The 21,335-nt window shown below is 41.1% G+C and overlaps 1 protein-coding gene across 9 annotated transcripts in view; it reads right to left on the reverse strand.

Moving 5' to 3' along the window:
• Positions 1-21,335, reverse strand: part of LOC124160697 (segmentation protein paired-like) — a 366,048-nt gene that overhangs the window by 125,474 nt on the left and 219,239 nt on the right. The gene's annotated exons all lie outside the window — the stretch shown is intronic.

Below are 21,335 nucleotides of genomic sequence, written 5' to 3' on the forward strand. Positions count from 1 at the left end.
ATTGCTCAGAAAAGGTTCTGCATCATCTGCTTCCTTATCCAATTAATTTTTCATGAATAACTTGTTACAAAACTCCTTTGTAATACTCCACTGACACTTGTAGGATAAGCAAATGTCCCAAAGAATAACGGAGAGCGTGGAAAATATTAGCAACATGAGAAATATACGATTAAAAGTAATTCAGGGTTCCAATTTTCCCTTGTCTTACTTTACGCTGATAGAGGCAGCAGGCAAGTCACTCTGAGACAAATAAAATCGTTTCACAAGTCGTTACATTACGTGTGGAAACTGAAATAAGCAAGCAAGCAAGCAAGTAATATGAGTGATGAGGGAAAACATACACAAATATTTGAAAAAAAAAATGTGGAAAGTTATGGTATATTTATTTGTTTTGAAAGCCTTCCTACGTGACATCCTCATTATTTTACCTTTCCGATAACTTAATTTTGGACTTGAGCATATTAGAACTCGAATTCGTTGTAATCGTCCGGTCAAAGCGCTTTCCTGGAACTTAAAATGTGAAGAGAACTAAGGCGTACAAAGCTGAATAAGAGGAGATTATGAGTGTTGCATCCGAATGTGCGTTGATCACCATAAACCCAACCCACTCTCTCACAAAGGGAAGCCACCTTCCCCCACCTCTTACACCCCTCACCTTCCTCCCCCCCTCCACTATCCTCATACGTATGTAATGTCGTTCGGACCGCCCCATTCTCTCTAGGAGGACCAATCCCAGCGGCTCAAATCTCGCGACGGGTTGGAAGGTAGTCGGAGATCACGCCTGCCACCTCATAATGGGGTGGGGAGTATAAGTCTCTCTTACCTACGCGTATGTGCTTCCCTCCAGTCCCTTTCCGTCGCCTTTCCCCTCAGAGGGGGCAAGGCTGCTGCTTCTCCCTCTCAATGTGTCCAGGTGGCGAGCGATGGTCTGAACTGTAGACCAAACTGAACATCCTCAGTAGACAGACTACCGATGTATTTAATTTGATCATTGCCGTATCTCATGCTTGTAACTGCGCAGCCTATAATTTTTAGTACCACGGTAAAATATTATAACAGCACTCAGTTAAGTAATTATAACAGCGCCTAAAGAGTCGCATTCCATACTTCTGAAGCTTTAATGATTACGTACATGGCTTGCAACAATTGGCTCATTTTTGCAACATATTTTCAAATATTGAAAACGTCCGAACTCTTGCAAATATAATTCAATCCTCTACATGTTCAAATCTACAACATGCTCACATTTGTAAGTACAACCATATTGTAAGGTACTCAAATGACATCCTAAAACAAATTTCGTGGTGATGCTTTATAAGCATAAAATAATCACTAAAAAGGCCCCCCTAGAATATGCAGGCCAACATTCACTAAATATTCTCGACTTTTTAAAATTTAATATACGTGCCTCATGAACATGAAGCAACTGCGATAGGTGTTTAATGAAAATCTGTGGAAAGAGCAAAATTATATCAAACTCGATACAAAAATTTTCCTCCAATTGACGCCTGAATGAGTTTCTTTCATTCGTAATGAGACTAACGTTTTTTAACGCATTTTTACCGAACTTCAGAAACACTCATGGAATCTATCAGGACAACTTCCGTCTAATAGACTGATGATTTTTATCAAATGCAACTGTCGAATCTACCACCTACTTTCTCATTTCGCAGACTTTGTTTTCCCGCCGATAATCAAACTTCAAGGACAACGCAACTAGATAGTTGGAAAACTTTATCGAATCTTTGTGCTAACACGAGAAAAAAGATAGCAATAAAACTTTTAGGATGCTGTAAAGTTTCTGCATGCTCCTTCGTGTGGCAATTTACGCAACGGCCAAGATTTTGTTTTTAACTTGTTTCATGCACCTAAAACATATTCATGTCCACTGAAAAGTAACCTACATTTCCCTAAATTCTCTTTCCAATGGTGGAAAATATTTCTTCCCAATGGTATTTTAAATTTAATCAAACCTGCAAAAAATAGAGAACTGTCTAGCGAGGAAAACTATCAGCCGTGAACAGTATGGCTGAGTGCTTGTAACGTACCAGCTAATTTTCAATTCCTATCAGTATAAAATTCGGCGAAAAAGTTACGGCAAGTTTTGTATCCTCCAAAATTCATGAAAACATGCTTTCCTTTTTGCATATTAATCGAATGTTAAGCTTTCCTCTCATAATGGTGAGACAATGGAATCGCAGCTACTTATTTATTCATTTCATCCCCTTTAGTAAAAGGAATTTAGCCGCCAAACCAAAGCATCGGGTGATGTTAAATGCATGAAACCACCAATTAACATCACCCTGTTAATATTTATTCAATCCACAGTTCAAGCGAGGAAGGCTTGTTCCATTATACACACAGAATCTCCCAATGATTTTAGAGCCAAAGGAATGAATGATTGGGGGACTTTGTGTAAGACTAGTTTCATCATTTTCTAACCGCACTTTCATCAAAATTTTACTTTGATGATGAAAATGCCCCAATTACGACGTGAATTCGTAGCTTTCTCTCAAATAAGGTGAAATCGCATCCAGTTAGTGGTCAAACGCGTTGCCCGAACGCATTTCATACGAAATTACCCGATGCATGAAAATTTAAGGAGTGCAGCGATGCATCGGTAAAAAAAATGCTCAGTCCCCGTATTTTTTTTTCCTGGAAAACATAGAATTCACGTAAAAGTATGGGTATTGATTGCCTTTTTGACCTTTGCAATGTACACTTTGATTTTCACGGATGTTACGGATATAAACAGACTACGATAGAAAATAGTCTAATGTCACCAATTCTAGCCAATCCAATAGTAGTGGTAATACCGCAGTCATACGAGTTTTTCAAGAGGCTTTAATGGGAATGTATGAGCTTCATACGGAACTTGATAGTTAAAATTATGAAAGTGGTATACAACACAATAGAGAAAAGTCGAATGCCACTGATTATAATCCCTCCAATACTAGTGGTACTGTCGCAGCCAGATAAAGGAGAGGCGAAGTAGCTTTTTCAGGGAGCTATCATTGGCATGTATGCGCTTCAAAGTGAGCTTGAGAGTAAAAATTATAATGAATGGTTTTTTAAAATCCTCCCGGTGGAATTCGCGCTTCTATGGCTTATTCTTGGTTCAGATCTACAATGAACCATTTAAGAAAATCTTCTGAATGACACGAGTAACATGATGAAGATTAATACTGTTAAATTAATGAAAATAAAATTATTTCATATCTTATGATACATTTATAACTATGATGCGTTCCTTGTTCGGCCACAATTAGCTGTGACCTCGAATGAATACCTTGAAATAACCAGATATTTATAAGTAATAATAAATTCTCCTATTTTGGTTTCAATATTCCCTACAATTTTTTATGTCTTATTATTTTTAATGAATTAAAATTATAAATTTCATGTATATAATGTAAATAATAAACCAGTAGGGTAATTTTTATTCAGAATATTAAATGTTATGCTTGTAATAAGGCACGATGTCATATAATAATGGAACCTTATGACAAGCCTTATGGCTTAAAAGGACCTAGTTTGTAAAATCGAAAATAAAGGCATTCTAATTATTACTCTGAAAAATTCACTTCCGTTACCGTGAGTTCAAATTTAAGCTCCTAATCTTAAACTGGCTACGGCACAGAAGGGCACTACTTTCATATTTTTCTGACACCATAAAATAACCTCAGCACCGACGAAAATAAATCGATTCAGGGGATAAAAAAACAGCTCCACAATGGAAGCATTGTGCAGATCAGTGTGTGAACACCACAGGTACGGATCAAATGCATCCGAATGCCAAGCATGCTCAATTCCAACTCGTGGGTCCAAAGTGAAAAACGGACTTTGAGAAAAAAATACAGCGGACGGTTCGATTGCACGCACTGAATATTCCCATTGACATCGCATTATTCCGATAGGAAGAACTCGTTCAGTTTTACGAGTCTCCGCGTAACGGTTGGTCGGAGACACGGTGGCAAAAGCCAATGCATCGACGGTTTTATTTTTGCCGGACTGGTTCGGAAAAAAAATTGCTGCGATCGCCAGACCAGAAAAATCAGGGGACGGGTTTTTTGGAAATCCCTGTCAGGGTAACCGACACGCATATGGACGTAGGTAGGGTCTCTATAATCTACTCATTTATGGAGGTAGCGGAGAAGTTATTTTTTCCTAACAGGTCCAAGCATTCATTAATTCAAGCACTTTAAATATCCGACAGCGGAGTCAAGCCCAAGATAAAAGTATCTTTTTATAACATTTCAGCCACACCTCGATTTTTTGTTGTAACCCTTGACTCGTGAAAACCTGTCATCAATTTTTACTGGTCTTTCGGCATCTGTTAACGCAATTGTAAATATATTTAAACCTCAGATAACAGTAGGTTCTCACGCTTGTAACTAATTTTTAATGCCATGGTAAAATATTATGCCCGCACGTAGTGACAACAACTTAATCGCGCCGAAGGAGTCGTACATACTCCATACACCCGAAGCCAAAATAATTACCTCCATGGCTTGTACACTTTGGCTAATTTATGAAACATATTTTTAAATGAGGAAAGCGCACAAACACGAGAAAATGTACTTCAAACCCTCAACACATTAAATCTACAACATGCTCACATTTGTAAGTGCAACCATGCTCTAAAGTATACAAACGACTTCCTAAAACCAAATTCATAGCATTGCTTTATAGTGAAGGAAGACAAATGCAAAGAAGTGATGATCCAGGAATTTTCCACTAGATTCCAAATATTTTCTCTACATTTTTCGCTACCTAGCACGTGAGCCATCTCTTATTCAATTTAATGACGTAGTGCTTCAGCTGCTTATATTCAAGGCCCAGCGTATTCAAACGACTCTCTAAAACCAATTTTGTAGCATTGCTTTATAGTGAAGGAATACAAATGCATAGAGGTGATGATCCAGGAGTTTTCCCCTAGATTCAAGATATTTTTCTCTAGATACTTCCCAACCGGGCACGTGACCCAACTCGCATCAATTCCGTGACGTAGTTCTCCGGATGCTTACATTCAAGGTCCATGAATTTGTGAGCCCGTAGCGAAGGAGCGCATGCGCGCACACCGCACGGGTTTCGACACCGCGAACATGAACTACCCCAATCTACGCGCGGGGCGAAGACCACGTGGTCTCGGCCGACGCCGGAAAAATGCGCCCGGACGATGGGGCCGACCCGCCGCGCGGGGACACTATCCCCTCTTCATTCGATCGATATACGAGTGAATCTCCACGCGGGGCGGCCGGGCCAAAGGTATCCTATGTACGGCGGCAAGACAGAGGACAAGAGAAAGCAGAGGGCGAACGAACACTGATTCTACGCATCCCTAATCGCTGCTTTTGATTGGTAACTACCACTACTACTACTACTTCTACTACTACTATTAATAAGGAGACATCGCTAGAGTGATTTTCGGGAACTGAATGCCGAGATTATTTTCTTGAACTATAGTGGGAGCGTAGAATAAGAGCCATGGCCTTCCTCCCCATGGGCCCGAGTTCGAGAGAAAATCGCAAGTGAAGATTTGGCTCGGCATCACTCCCCTCGAGTAAGTACGCACAACCAACAACAGACTTTTGCCGAGGGCGCCCTGGGTTCGAGTCCCAGTAAAGTCAAATTTTCTTCATTACAATTAAAGAAATATCTGTTACAACCAAATCACATTCATTCAAGTCAGTTAAACAATTATTTATTCCTATTTTCAACATATTTTATGGATTTTCAATGTACCTCGAAATAAGGGGTGGCGACGCAAATTAGGGAATTTTAATTTCTCTAGAGAAATCTCTCCTTGTAAGTATGTATGCGGATCTTTGGAAGAGGCGGTGAGGTCATTTGCGCGATTTTTAAAGCTGGATATGGGTATCGCGATGTATCTTTGGAATCCGGCAACAGGGCAAACTCGCGGCCGGTTTCTGTACTTCAATACTGGTGCGATTTCGACCTAAACATCATGAGTAATTTTGGTTCCTATTGGCATCAGCTATCTAGGGTTAAAGTTTCGTGACACAACTTTCCTCCACCCTTTATGAGGAAATCCTTCCAAGTGCGGAGTGAAGCTGAATATTCCGAGTCCTCTTGATTTTTCGATCAACAGGCGAGAGGAGGAGAGAGGGGAAACAGCCCTGAAGCCACCACCCTTCACACCAAAACACTCTCTCCCACCACCTTCTCCGACGGGTCCCTGCGGGGGAAGGGAAGAGACAATGGAGGAGCGGAAGCCGTGAGTGGCTGCGTGTGCCGGAGCCGCCGCAAGAGGTGCTGTTTTGTGCAATCTTCCCCCCCCCCCCCCTCTCAACCCCCAATAAAATAGGTACGAGGGAGGAAAAGGGCAAAGCAAAGGGAGGCCCTTGAATGCTCCTCTGACCGGCGGGTGGTCTCATTCTATCGAGTTTTGAAAGAAGACTTTCGAGTGCCCCCCCCACCCTCAAATGCTTGCTTGCTCCCAGGCAATATGGTGGGGCACGGCGGGGGGGCACTCTCCCCCCTCTTTTTCGCTCGCGAATAATAATATATATCTCAAACGTGTCCCCCTCTCCCCACACATGTGCAATGAGCCGCCCACTCTTCCATCCGCGCTCCTCTGCTTATTTTAGTCCCGTGAGTGCCCTCATAGAGACGGCAGGGGGTACGGGGGAGCAAATCAGATTCAATGGGAACCACGAGGGCGGACGCCTCGAAAAAAAAATTAACCGAAAGGGTTCTTCCCCCACTGATCCAAACACCCGCGAAAAGACACTCGCGGAAGGTGTTGGTGTATCCCTCTTCGATTGTATGCATACGCACAGCGGTGCGTAAACAAACACGAGTTAGAGAGTGTAACCCTTTTACGTGGGCGCATCGCTCCAGTTAAACCGGTTGTATTTTGCCCCTTTTTTGGGACGCAACGCTTTTTTAGAACACTGTAAGAAACATATGCAATTTTTCGCGATCATAAACTTTTATTCCAGACCAAGGTTTCGATATTACAACATCATCTTCGAGGTACGAAATAGTTCAAAATGGTGTTTTGTAATTAATACAGTTAATATTGTTTTAACTATGTAAAAATGTATAACTTGAATGCGCAACCCACATTTTGAACTATTTTGCACCTAATCTGTACATTGTTTTAACCTATTTTGTATTACTTTTATGATGAATTAACATCAAAACCTTTGTCGGGAGTAAAAGTTTATAATCGTGGAAAATATAATGAGTTTCTATCAATATGGAAAAATTCCACTCCATCACGCTTAGTTCTTCTGATTTTACTTTTTTTTAAGTTAACCTTTCTCCCAAAATACACTGCAAAAGAAAGAGCTTCCACAGAATCGACTGCTAAAATTCCAGTTATTATTATGGCGTTTGGAATAAAAGCTAGAATAAAAATTAAATTCATTTCGAGTGAGACATTATAAAGTTTTTTTTATAATTCCTCTTCCCCCAAAAGTAGAAACTGAAAGAAAGGACGAGAGCTGCAAACGTAAAGGACATTCATAACTGAGAGAGAATTAAAATAACTTAGGGAAGGATGAGTCAATCCCGAACTCAAACTCAAATATAATTCCATCCCGAAGGCTATATCCTTCCACTACTCTAATAGAAATTTAAAACGCGATACAAGACTCAACGCCGGGAAGAATGTCTCAAGCCGCATTCAACCCAGATTTATGTTCACAATCATTTCTCTGAGCATGTAAAACCTCGGAACGACAAATTACGCGAAAAGGAACTCTTCCTCATACCTATGAGTTCTTGAAATTTCTTCTTAAAAACCCATCTCATTCTCCATCGCATTAGATTTCCATTGAGTTCCATCACTACCTCACGTACATCTCCAGCATCAAAACGTAAAACCAGCACACAAGACACTCTCGAAAAATACCGTAGTAAGGAGCAAAAAAAAAATCCTTCCATTCATGAAAGAAGACCAGATTCTTTGAAGGAGGCCGCACAGTTCTTAGCTTCGTAGGATGCTCCCGTGGAATTCCGCTTGAGGGCAAAAAATAGGTGGAGGGATATAGTTGAAAAAAAAGAGATCAGAGGAGAAAGGAAAGTCCAAATAGCAAGACGGTGAACTGAAGTAAAAAAAGTGTAGCAGGATGGAAAAAGATGTGGAGAATTGAAGGGGAGAGAAGAGGCAGTGAGAGAGTATAGATGGAAGGGTGGGATATGTGGAGGATTTAAAAAAAAAAAAAGTGAAAAGCGTGAAGAGCATGGGATCATTTACGAGGAAACCTCGGCAAGGCTCAAGTTCGCGCACGCTCCGTCGGATGAGCCAAAATTCATGAATGAGTGGATGTTGTATAACCTACCACGCCACGAAGAGCAAAACTAATGCATAAGGATAATACAAAGAGGGATCTCCAGTCCTTACCGTAGAAGTTTCAATTAATCGATTCTTGCTGTTCATACCCTCGCTTTTCAATCGATTTTCAAAAATGTCCACAGTACGTTGAAGTACGAAGAGTGACCCATGTATTCCCAGTTACTGTATTACGCCAGAGAAACAATGTGTTTTCGCTCACTAGGAATAGCATTGAAGAGTTATGAATTATATAAATTATATAATGTCATATATATATTTCATATACCAGCCCTCATCATAGTTTGTTTTCCCAAGATATTTGATTACTATAAGCAATTTTTCATAACTAATGTTGATGATTAAAACACCGCTTTTAATGGAGATCATGAAAAGAAACAGGAGTGGTCCGGAAAGTAAAGTATTGGTAAAAATGATTGGTTAAAGGAAAAAAGTTTGTTAATTTAAAGAAAAAATACCACAGATTTCACTGTGGGTATCTACAAGGGAGAGCAATTACTAGTTGTGACGTGTAAGAACTTCATCAATGTATTTTTTTTTGGGAAAAAATGCCTGTTCTAAGTGAATTAGCTACACTTCAAAGCAATTGCTTCACTGCGTAGGTATAATAATCATCCGTTAATAACCTCCCATCTCATTTCAACTAATGTCCATTTAATATATTCATAACGAAGACCAAGTGTAAATAAAATATACTTCTTCTTACGGCAACATTTATGCGCATTTTGTTTAACTTTATCGATCAATTATCGAAAGCGGTTCATCTAAAGGGAAAATCGCATTGATCTTTTAAATTTCGTTTGCATTTCAGCATTCCCTAATTGCATCATTTTATCGTAATTCAGTTACATCTCTGTAATACGACGTATTAAAATCTCTGTTGATACGGTGTCGAGGTGAAGCGCAGCAGTCAACTGCATTAGACCTTATTGACGCTCAATGACAGGGCCATATTACGAATTCATTTCCTTCATTAATGCTTTATCCATGACACTATTGAATCATCTGAAGCTTCAGGCGGTGTATTACTAGAAATCATAACGTTAATCACCCACTTTTGATGGTGCATCCAATTCCGAAGAGTCGACCAAAACTCAAAACCAAAATGTTAAATGGAGTACCCGGCCTTTGAGGTTCGCGAGATGAAAATAGATTGCTAGTGTTGAAAGCATATGATTCCCGAAAAAGATTGGGGTTAATGATAATTAAATAACTAAGAACAGGGGCAGATTTCAGGTATTGGCAGCTGTTCGAGGATTTACACAGCAGTACCAAACATGAAGGAGGAAAGTGTGTAAAAAAAAACTCGTTCTGAGAGGAGACGGCGATAAAGTTTTACATTTTATTTCAAATTTCTGTGAGTTTTCCTTGCGTCCCAATTTTATTATGATAATTTATATACCCAGGGAAGAAACGAGTTCATTTATCTAACCATTCAACAGTGCATCATCTGATGTTATAATTTATAGCGAATATCTAAATTTAGAAAGTGATACCTTATGAATAACAGGGAAACAGGGACAGACAGGGAATTCCCTCGCCGCTATGAGAGCGACCAGGGCCCACTACTAGCAAAACCATGATTTAATGTTTCTACAGAAAGGAAAAAAAATCCTATGAGGAAGGAAATTGATACGATTTTCATCACGTACGACAACGCCGTGGACGGTTTTAATTTTATCCAATCGAGATTCGCACTTGGGGCTCAGCAATAACTGATTTTCAGCCATCACCGCGATCGGTGTCGGAAGGAGAAAAGATAGAGAGGCACGTTAGCCTTCCTCAATCTCTTCCGCGGGCTCGACCGCAGCACGTCTGAGAGGGGGGAGCGAATCCATTGCGAGACTGGAAGGTGGGAGACAGATTAAGCTCATCCCCTTCTAATCCACACACACATTCACCACTCTCCTTCACACTCTCCCGCCCACAACGCACGTACTGCACGCTGCGCAGTCACTGCCTTCACTGTCCTCCCCACCCCGCCTCATACCACCCTTCTCTTCGGGATGCACAGTGGCGACCGCAACTGCACCGAACCTCCCACTTCCATCCACCGACTTTTTCCTTTACTCTCCCGCCTTCACCTTGTTGGCGGTGTAGGCCGTGGTTTCCAGGAGTGCGGATGGGGTCGAGGCGAAAGACGGAGAGAAAGTTGGGATTTGGCGTAGAAGTGGGAGTTGAAGAGAGGCAGTGAATTTAGAAGGGGAAACAGGGAGGTGTGAAGAGCAGTAAAATATTTTGCACGACGAACGACCGCCGTGGGTTTTCGCTTCATTTGGGGTGTTTACTAGGTACTTTAAAAAGTAAGCTGTAGCTAACATTAGCTAACCATAATAAGATAATAAGACAATTAAAACAACAAACAAGGCAACATTCGTTGCGATAGCCGCCACTTTTTTCGCCACTCAAATAAGCGACCGCTATAAATAGCCAGAATTAATGGTCGTTGCCTAAAAAGTGTCTTCAACTAGAGATAATTAGTGGCCTCAAATACAAGGCACTTAAATAAATTCCTCGGCAAAAAATAGGAAGAACTCGCATTTGAATACATTTTTCATGTCATTTTGATAACGTTCAACTATTAAAATCAACTGATATATCTGAGCATACAAGGTAACAACGTAAGCGCCTTCTCATAATTGTACGGTATTCAGATAAAGATCCAGTAAGAGGCTTAATCTTTGTGAGAAGTCCAACGTAGCCTATATTCTCGGATGAAATACTTATCACACATACAACTCGGACACAAAATAGAAAAATCAATGGATACCCTTGAAGAGGAGACGTAGGTATGGCCAGCGCTTCAAATTCAAGGAAAAATGAAGAAAAAAATAAGACTTATTTTTGATCGCTGACACCAAATAGAACCTAATCGTTTCGACTACATCAGGCAAATTTTAAGAATAAATTTTTACATTAAATTATTTTTTATGAATGTGAATTTATGCGTCATCACGCTCACGTCGAAAACGTATTACCAAAGTGCATTTCCTTACGAAAACAACGAATATGACCCTCGCATGGCCACAAAACACACTTTCCCCTCATTATTACATTATAGGAAACCTCCTATCGCCTGAAGTGAAATGATATGAGACAGAAGCACCTAAGAAAGCATTATACCAGCCCAGACACACCCCCAATCCACGCCCTTAACCACTTTTCCGTCACATATCCTCGATCGCCCCTTCGCAGACGACCCTGACGAAAACGGACCGCGGCTTTGGCTGCGAGAGGCACTCGGAGCAGATCGAAAAGATACTCATAACAATAATAGTAATAGTAATAATAATAACGGTAATATGAACGGGTGATGGGGGGCTGCTTTGTATGAAAAGAGAAGAGGGGGGGAGTTCGATATGGATCTCTGGATAAGAGGGATAACAGAAATAGGGGTATGAGGGCGTAGGACCAAACCACCCCATGCCATACACCCTGTCCCCGATTCGAACTATCCTTTTTGCATCCCCCTTCCCTCTTATATATACCCATCTCGAACACGCGCACAGCCGTAATACCGGGGGTGGCGGCTAACTTCTGTCCCTATACCCCACCTACCCCTTACTCCTCCCCCCTCTCTCTATCCCCCCGCCACGAAAACACTAAACGCACATTGGGGTGGTGGCTTAGCGGAGCGCAGATGCCGTTTTATGCGCGAAAAACCCTTTCATCCGTCATAAGCGACTCCGCTTCAAATGGATTCGTGGAAAGGGGCAGGGGGAGGAGGGTTAAGGCCGCTTCCTCTCCAGAGGGACCCTTGGTGGCGGAAGAGAGGGAATAAGGGAACAGTTTCTGTGCCTTTCCTCCTATGGGTTATAGGGGTGGCAAAGTTACTCCCCACCCCTTGTGCCGGCAATCGTGCCGTATAACGAGAGGGGAGAAGGAATGAGAGAAGAGACTCCCCCTGAAGAGAGATGGAAATATAGATAGCGGGAAATATGACGAGGAGTGAGTGAAACTAAATACTTTTCCTCGCCATCACTCGCCCTCCGCGCTCACATAGTTCGATAATTTATGTAAACAAAGACGTGTGTGCCCGCGCCATTTGGTGCTCTCCGACTGGGCCATGATAATTCGGACGATAATGATCAACTTCCACCGCTCTTGGGAGAGCGTCGAATGGGCCATTCGATTCAATTCGGAAAGGAAACAGTTGAATGGGGCGTGAACGGGCGATGAAAGAGAAAAAGATGCATATCGGCGAGCAGGAAATATTTCGATAGAGGGATATTTGGTTTCAAGTGACAAAGGGGTGAAGGCAAGGCGAGCATACTATAGAGAAGGTCAAGCCGAGATGTAATTCTAGGAGGCAAATCGGAAGAAATGATTTCATATGAAAAAGACAGATGTGCTCTGCATGCCGGATAAAATTTATACCTAACGCGGAGATAAATACTAATATTTTACGCATTTGTCTCGAGTATTTTACTGAATTAAAACGGAATGGGTCGGAAATAAAAGAAATACATCAAGTGTTTTCAAACATTCAGGCAACAAAATTATACTCGAGGATTCTCAGAACCTTCTACGTAAGATAAAATATGCTAGCACTTCACAAGAGCATGAGTTAATATGCCTAATTTGTTTCTGATCACCACACAAGTACTCCGAGGGAAATACAGACCAAAAACATGGGGCTAAATTCAAGAATGGAGCGAGAAAAAATGCATATGGAATCAAAGGAACTGCCATTGGAAAGGGAGAAATATTTGGACTTCAGCACACTAATTCTAAGTTTAAATTTAAGAAAGCTATTTATGGTACAGTGTGACAGGCAGGGCATATATTTATCACAATATTTCGTGAGTTTTGTAAGCCACTTCCTCAGACGAACATGATCTCCTCGCTATCGATTAAACATATCTCAGACTGGTGGGTGATGGAAAAACCCAAGCACGTGTAATATGCATAATACCTCTCACCGGCAACAATTAAATCACATTTGTCTGAAATTAACGGCGGAGGTAAGGTCACCACACTGTACACCGGCCATCTCACTATGATACACTTAATACATCACCATGCGCTACGAAACCTTCAATTAACAATTACAATAACAGGTTTTTAAAGGTCGTTAGACACGAGGCACGTTATTGCGAAGGTTAGAACTGCATTAATTTCTCTTCATGGCGTGGAATTCCGCGAATACACGAACGAATTTAGAACTGGCAATTTTGCCATCTCACGTCCGCGCATTATCCGCCGCTTTACTAGAAATAATTTTGACTACGCCTTCGTATACACGTCAGATTGTGCAAATACGTGCCCCGTGTTTAACGGCCTTAACACAATATATCAGTGAAAAATACTACCTAGTTTGAGCAGCGCCCTCTGCACGTCAAGGAAGTAACCGAGGTAGTTCGCAGCTGGGGAAGCGAGGTCCATGCGTGGATGCTACCCAAATGGACCAGACCCTGTCTATCTCGCCTCCTCCAGTCCTTAACTCAAGCTCGTAACAACTTCTCCTCGGCGCTGATGACGAAAACACTCCGACTCGACACCTCTTAGACGCGAATTTGAGTCAACCAAACAGAAGTGCGAAACACATTCCACCTTGTGCGGAGTACCTCATCGCCCCTCTCCGAAAACTGGAAAGGCTCCTCACCGTGTGAGGGCGGCGGCCCTGGCCGGCCTCCCCTGCATTTGACCACACTGTCCCCCTACCACCCCGGAGAGACCCCTCTCTCACCTTTTCAAGTGTCCCTCCCCCGTCCTTAACTCGGTTAAGGGATCCTTCCATTCACACGTGGACAAGGACGCGAGTGACTTCTAGGATGAGAAAAAAAAACACCTCTTGAACCCTCCACTGGCCTTTTCTCCATGCGCACCCGAAACCTATCTACCTCCGCTCCGCTTTTCTTCGCGCCCGCCTATCGCTGCTTTGTTTAAAGTTTTATACCTGTACCTCGGAGGTAAACACAATGTCCTTTTTCCTAAGTTTTCAGGAGAGCAGTATTAAGATTTTGCATAAATTTAACCAGTAACTACTACATGGTTAGGTAACAAGTTTACAAAATTTTTATATCACAATGTTATTGGTATATTAACCTAAACTTCCAGTAATAACTGGTTAAATTTTTGCCAAATCTTAAAACTGCTCTCCTGAAAAAAGGAAAACGGACAGTGTCTTTTACCTGCGAGGTACAGATTTATTTCTTCGATTTAATTCTTTTGTTTAATACAGTAAATAAATGAATTTGACAATGTAACATTGAATTAAATTGCACAGTTTAACAACGTATTATATAATGTGCCAGTTCAACATAAAATACTCACTATTCAGTTAATTTAACAATATGGTCGTGCTAACGCGCACTCTTGGCTTATCATCAGGTGCCTTGTATAATTTGTCAGTAGAGTAATTACATGTCTCTAGCAACATGATCTATGTGCAAAGCAACTATTGTTTTGTCCTTCTCTCATCTTCCCTGATAGATTCCATATTTCCTTAATCATCTCTCATCATATTGAATACTTTGGGAACATAAACACTTTGGGAAACAGCTCTCCGCAACTGTAAAGTTAAAAAATGAAATTATAATGCTTAGTTATCGTCGAGTAAATATAGGGAATTTCCAAAATAATTCAAATATTGCGGTCTATGTTAGTCAATGTTTCGACTTAAAAAAATAAGGCTTTTCATTTCGGATTATTTTTTCGTAAGGAAATATTTATTTGAAACCAATTACCACCATTCATCAAACTTTCACCATTCTCACCCACTAAACAGGGATGCGATTCACATGTCCTTATGACTATCACTACTTCTGATATATTTCGTGATTTTCCGGGTATTCTTCCGCGTTTATCCATTTTGTTGGACAATATTTCACCAACTGGAACGTTGGCGAAGTGGACCTGAGGAAGCCAACTGGATCGTTGGCGAAATATTGTCCTACAAAATGGATAAAAGCGGAAGAATACCCAGAAAAATCACTAAATATCACCATAATCTCCGCGGAAGCCTACTTGGAAACTACTTCTGATATCCCCTCCCTAGCTCCACGATTTCAAACCGAACGAACGGACGGAAACCTTTTTAGAACGGAAAAGCATCAACGTGAACTGTAGCGATGGCGATGACAAAATAAAAAAGATGAAAAGACATTTCCGAACATGTTAGACTGGTTTTGAAGAGTGGAACAAAAATATGTATACCATAAGAAAATCCATACGATGCAAAGATTTTTGGCGTGATTCTCGACAAAACAGTAAGCGGGGTATAAAAAACTCCAATCAAAGTGGGTATTAACAAGTGGGCAGGGTAAGCGTGACATTTTTTGAACATGTGGAGGAGATTCTGAGGTTTTAGAATTGTTCCAAAATTCGAATGAAAGGCCTCTTTATTGAGCGCAGGATAGCCATATAAGTGGCCTAGATTATGGTGAAATGCATATTTTATCGGAGCATACGTGCTGAGAAAGCTGAATTTTGGGGAAGGAGACTAGGCAAAAACTCAGTGGATGCCCTCCTATTCAGGCGGTCGGGAACGAAGGGCTAGAAAATCACGGCGATGAAATGAGTCTGAGGAGATTTCAAACTGTTTCAATCGCAGAAAAAAGTGATGAAATTCGGGCTACCAGAATTTCTGGCCGCCATGATGATGAAATGGAGGAAAAATGTTTTCGATGACGGGATAAAAAAAATTGATGATGATGACCTACGGGATGATTTTTTTATGTATCGAATACATATTTTTTAAGCTTTTGCCTCGGCATTTCATTTGAACACCATATTATAGCATATCCTTCTTATTTCAGAAGAACAGTTTTGATAAAAGTGAAGACAAGACCAAGTTTAAGTCTTTAAGATCAAGGCGCCAAGTTTGAAGATCGAAAAGCTTGAGGAGAAGATCTGCAGGCGTCATCCTACAATATAAACTGATAAAAGCAATCGTTCTAGGACAAGTATAAGAACGGCAAGGAAGGCACCGCATGAGATGCAAGGAGCTCTTGAAGAAGGATGAGTAACAGAAGAACAATATTAGACTTAAAAGATGATCCAATACGTATGAGTGAAGCTGCATCGTACAGGCCAGTTACGTTTATGAAGTGCCCTAACTATAGTTTTTTCCTCGCGAAACTGGGATCATTCTCCCGTCAGCTTCGCGAGTGGTGACGTTAAAATCCGCTGAGTTTGAAAGCTTATTCAGTGGCACACTGGAGAATTATCCATTGAAACATTCGTATTCACGCTGCTCAGAAGACTTCGCTTCCAATCTTCCATTGGCATTTATATGATTCTGGTCGGCCAAACACTCAATTATTGCGTAAGTGTGCCTTACAGAGTGAATTTTGAGGAGGGTATGCTAACTTTTTGCCGAACTCGGTGACGGCGGGGTAAAGTAATCGCCTGATAATCCAGGGGTCGCTGCTTCGAATTCCACCTATTAGGATTTATCTCATTCACGGTATGCCAGTATGTGCGTGTCTATCAACTTAATTGAGGGTTAGTTATAGATATTGATAGAAGAAAGATGCATAAAATTGGTGGCCAAGGAATACTAGAGAATCTCTGCTCTGTGCTAAGATCATGTGGAAAATAAAATTAACTACTTCTAAGTATCTACATGATCTCGTTTGTTTTCTACACCTAATTTCTGCACATAACTCTGTTCAGAAAAAAATCACTCCTACCTCTTAGCTCCTCACTCCCTCAATTATAAGATAGGACGGTATTTTTACAACATTGATGTTCAGAGAATTAAATATTGGATAGAAAACTGGAAAAATAAGGCTCCTTTAATTTTTACAAGTTCATTCATCAATTAAGAAAATCAGAATACGGTCACTGATCTCAAATAAATGACGGTGAGATAGTCTTCCCAAATTAATGCCTAAATTCGGTTGATAAATAAAGACTGTTTGACCGACCTACCAATAGTGGACACTTGGGCCAAATCTTCGCTACTACGACACCTCAGAAAGGAAGAGAGGGAGTATATACAAGGAAAGGCCAACTGTCTTCATCCTCGAGACCTTCCTCCCTCTTCCTTGCCTCTGGTGCACTCAAGATGCGGCAAACTCGCAAACGTAATTGGTGTGGGGTGCGGTGGATGTGGAGGTGGTGGTCGAGTCGAGAGACCCTGAGAGTAGGGTTGTGCCCTGGGTGGACGGACGGGAGCGCGGGTCGCATGCCAATAAGGCGGAGAAGAGAGCGGTGGCCACATCGACCGGGAGGACCTGTCGGGCAATGCACAGGGACATGAATATTACAAAAGAGGTTCCTCAAGTTGTCTTCTAAATACATTGTCCAATGGGACTGCATAGAGGAGGCCCATACCATAGAAGGGTGATTTCTGTTGCCACTTCGGTCGCATTTTTATCGGTTTTCAAAAATGTCGGCGGCGCGGAGATGAGTGCAATGAGATCCACATTTTACCTATATTTTATATTATAATGCTTGTAATGACGAAGAAATGCATTGAAGAGTTATGAATTTGAGATATCATATCATCATGTGCATAAATTTCGGGTAAAAACCGCTAAATATACCTTATTTCCCGGTGAAACCCGGATCAATTTGTCCGTCAGCGACGCGAGTGGCGACTAATCTAAACCCAATTAAAAAAGCGGAGGGTGATAACACATTTTGAGCCAGTGTTGAGGATCCTCTTTTGTGATATTCGTGGTGTTGTCATTCGAAGCACATTTTAGTGGGTTTACAAAAGTCGTCACTCGCGTCGCCGACGGACAAACTGATTCGAGTTTCAGGGGGAAATAAGGTGTAATTAGGGGTGTTAGCCGATATTTATATGCACAATTATGTGATCTATCCAATTCATAACTTTTCGATGGTTTTCTCCGCAATCACAAACATTATACAGCAAAATATTGGAAAAACGTGAATCGCTTAGCTCTCATTACGGTGCCGCCGACATTTTTGAAAACCGATTAAAATGCGACCGAAGTGGCAACAGAAATCAGCCTTCTATAGGTTGGAATTGGACCCCCTCTATGCAGTCTCAAGGTTTATTACTTTAAGGAAACATGTCATGCTTATGACACCGAGCTAAAATAAAAATTGTCCAACTTGGACATGGTGCCTTTCTGCAGTTAGTCATGTATGCATCCAGTTAATGGTACCCACCGAACAATATTTCATGTTTCCCAGTGAGATGAAATTATATTTATATCGATTGGCAGATTGGACTGCTGTCATTCATAAACTTCCTTGAGAGAGTATTTGACGCCGCAGCTCCTTGGTTTTCGTTACGCCTCCGTGAACACGTTACTCACTCTCCCAAGTTTCTTCGGCTTACCCTTCTCTTCCTTCCTCAGCTCTCCTCCTTCCTTCTTCCTATGGTTCCTTCCATCTCTTTGAACTTCCCCTCTTCCCAACTTCCTGGTCTCAGTTATGCGGTGAAATCCTTTGTCTGGATATTCACCTATTCCGCTCCTTACCCTTTTAACCACCCCCAACGAAAATAGCATCATTGTTCCTTTCTAGTACTACCCAGCGTAGGTCGTATGCATAGTAGGTCCATAGTCACTTAGGTCCTTTGTGTCCATTGAAGTACCTACGTACGGAAATCTTTCTTGACATTAGCTGAAGTTGAAATTCAAGGCACTTTTTATTAAGATATGATGATGAAGGGTGAAAACATGAAAAATAGTAGATATGTATAAGGGAGCCTTATTTTCCAGTTTTCGATCGAATATTTACTTCTCATACTGACGGTAACTGATGGTAAGGGAAGTAAATATTCGATCGAAAACAGGAAAATAAGGCCTCGTTATACATCTATACCATTTTTTATGTTTTCACCTTCGAAATAAACTTCCAATTATTCGATTTCGTTATTTCTATTTCTTCCACTTTCATTATTCATAACTGATGGTAAGAGAGGTAAAATATTCGCTCGAAAACAGGAAAAATAATGCCCCTTTAATTTTACATCTACATCTACATAATACCCTGCGAGCCACCTCTAGGGTGTTTGGCAGGGGGTGATCAATTACCAGCATGCAGCATGCATTTGGACTCCCACATGCACACCACAACGTCCAAGAAACGTCCCGTATAATAACAAACTATACTACTATATGCTGTTAGAAATAGAATATAGAATAGAAATTCAGAAACATGCATTGAGTTTTACATAGGTTAGTAGGCTACACTACAAGTCATGCAATCTATTTACGAGTTCTATTGCTGCCGTTATAATCTCTTATCGATCGTGGAAAAAATGACATTCGGAATCTGTCTGTTCTGCAATCTATCTCTCTTATTTTATTTATATGATCTGATCTTCCGTAGTACGTTGGCGTCCGCAAGATATGGTTAACTTCGTCAGAAAAGACACTGCTCTTGAATTTATCTTAAAGGTTTAGTCTATTTTTCAATCTACGGTCCGACAGAGATTCCCATTCGAGTTTATCTAAGAGGTCAGTTACACTAACAAGACTATCGTAACGACCTTTCACATACCTGGCAGCTCTTCTTTGCACGCGTTCTAACTCTGTTATTAAGCCTTTTTCATGAGGGTCCCAAACACTGGCAGCGTATTCCAGATGTGGCCTAACGAGGGAAAAGTAGCTAATTTCTCTCACTTTGTCGTCGCACTTTCCTAATATTCTTTTAACAAAACCCATTTTACGACAAGCTTGATCACCAATTGAGTTAAACAGCATACGATCACTGATCTCAAATGAATGGGGGTGAGATAGTATCCCCCAAATTAATGCCAGTATCCGCTCCTGCGCCCCTGCACCACTCGTCATTCATCTCCATATCCTCCAGTTCCGCGGGGTTTTCCTCTTCACTTTCCGCTCACTTTCTTGCTCAATCACTTCTCTACATCTTTTCTCCGATACCCCATCACTCCCGTCCTACGTCTTCCTTATCGAATTCCTTCTTTCCCAACCTACCACTCCCTTTCCGTCCTCGTCTTTACCTCGCATGGAAAAAAAGCCCGTAGCCGCCCGTGTTACGTCCTCTCCTCTTCGCTGATGGATGTCAAGAGGGGAAAATGGGGGCGCGGCAATCGAATGACGGCTCTCCGTATCCTTATCTTTCTCTCTCGCCCTCTCCGGATCTGCAAAAGTAGTCGCGTTGGGATCTTTGGAGATAAAAAAAGGGTGTGGGGATAGCTGGATTGGTTAGTTGAACATCTGAGGTAAGAGGATACGAAACGTATTTATTCACTGTAAATTCGCGAGTGCACTCGATTGAATGGGCACATGGATACTTTGGCGAATACTTGAGTACAACAGGTATTTTTCAAGTATTGATACCTTTACTTGAATACACATGAGTAATTCCGAATTCCCACGTATTCGTAAGGGATCTCGAACTGCAATGAACAAATACATTTGGCATACGCTTTTTGCCGAGACCATAGGATAGAGTAGAATTTGTGGCAGCGTGACGCGTGCGCACTTAATAACTTAGTTTCCGAATCGTTGGGACACATGGTCACCCTATCCCTAGAGGTATCCAACAGACACTCATCATAGAAAAATCAACGGATACTAATGACAGTTTTCACACGTAGTCTAGAAATCTGAAAGGATTTGATTCCAGCTCTTAAATTCGTTGGAAACTCTAGATATAAAGATGATTGGCTACGCATAAATGCTTCTCCGTAAAGGATAAATGGGTGGGGAATTCAAAATGAATAGCGGAACATAAGAAAAAAAAACAAGAGTTTAGAATGCGTAGAAGGATTTATATTGAGGTAACTATTGCACGATACCGTCGATAAAACCATTTTATCTATGAGAAAACAAAAACTTTGAGTACTTAAGTTAACAAAAATTGAAATTGACACGAGTGTTAAGAGTTTGAATGAATTTTCAGGTCTTCAACCTTAATAATGACATATAACTGATGAAACCCTCGCGGGTATCATCAGTAATTAAGAATCCTTTTAGTGGAATCCTTAATCATACCAAGCTTATACTCTTATATAGGTACTAAATGAGCAAACTTCGAAAAATCCTCCTCATTCCAGAGTTTTCTTATATCGCCATGCAAGAGAATTCCTCCATTATAAGTCCACTGGCCTTCT

This window comes from Ischnura elegans, chromosome 6 (assembly GCF_921293095.1).
Source record: "Ischnura elegans chromosome 6, ioIscEleg1.1, whole genome shotgun sequence".
NCBI classification, from domain to species: domain Eukaryota; kingdom Metazoa; phylum Arthropoda; class Insecta; order Odonata; family Coenagrionidae; genus Ischnura; species Ischnura elegans.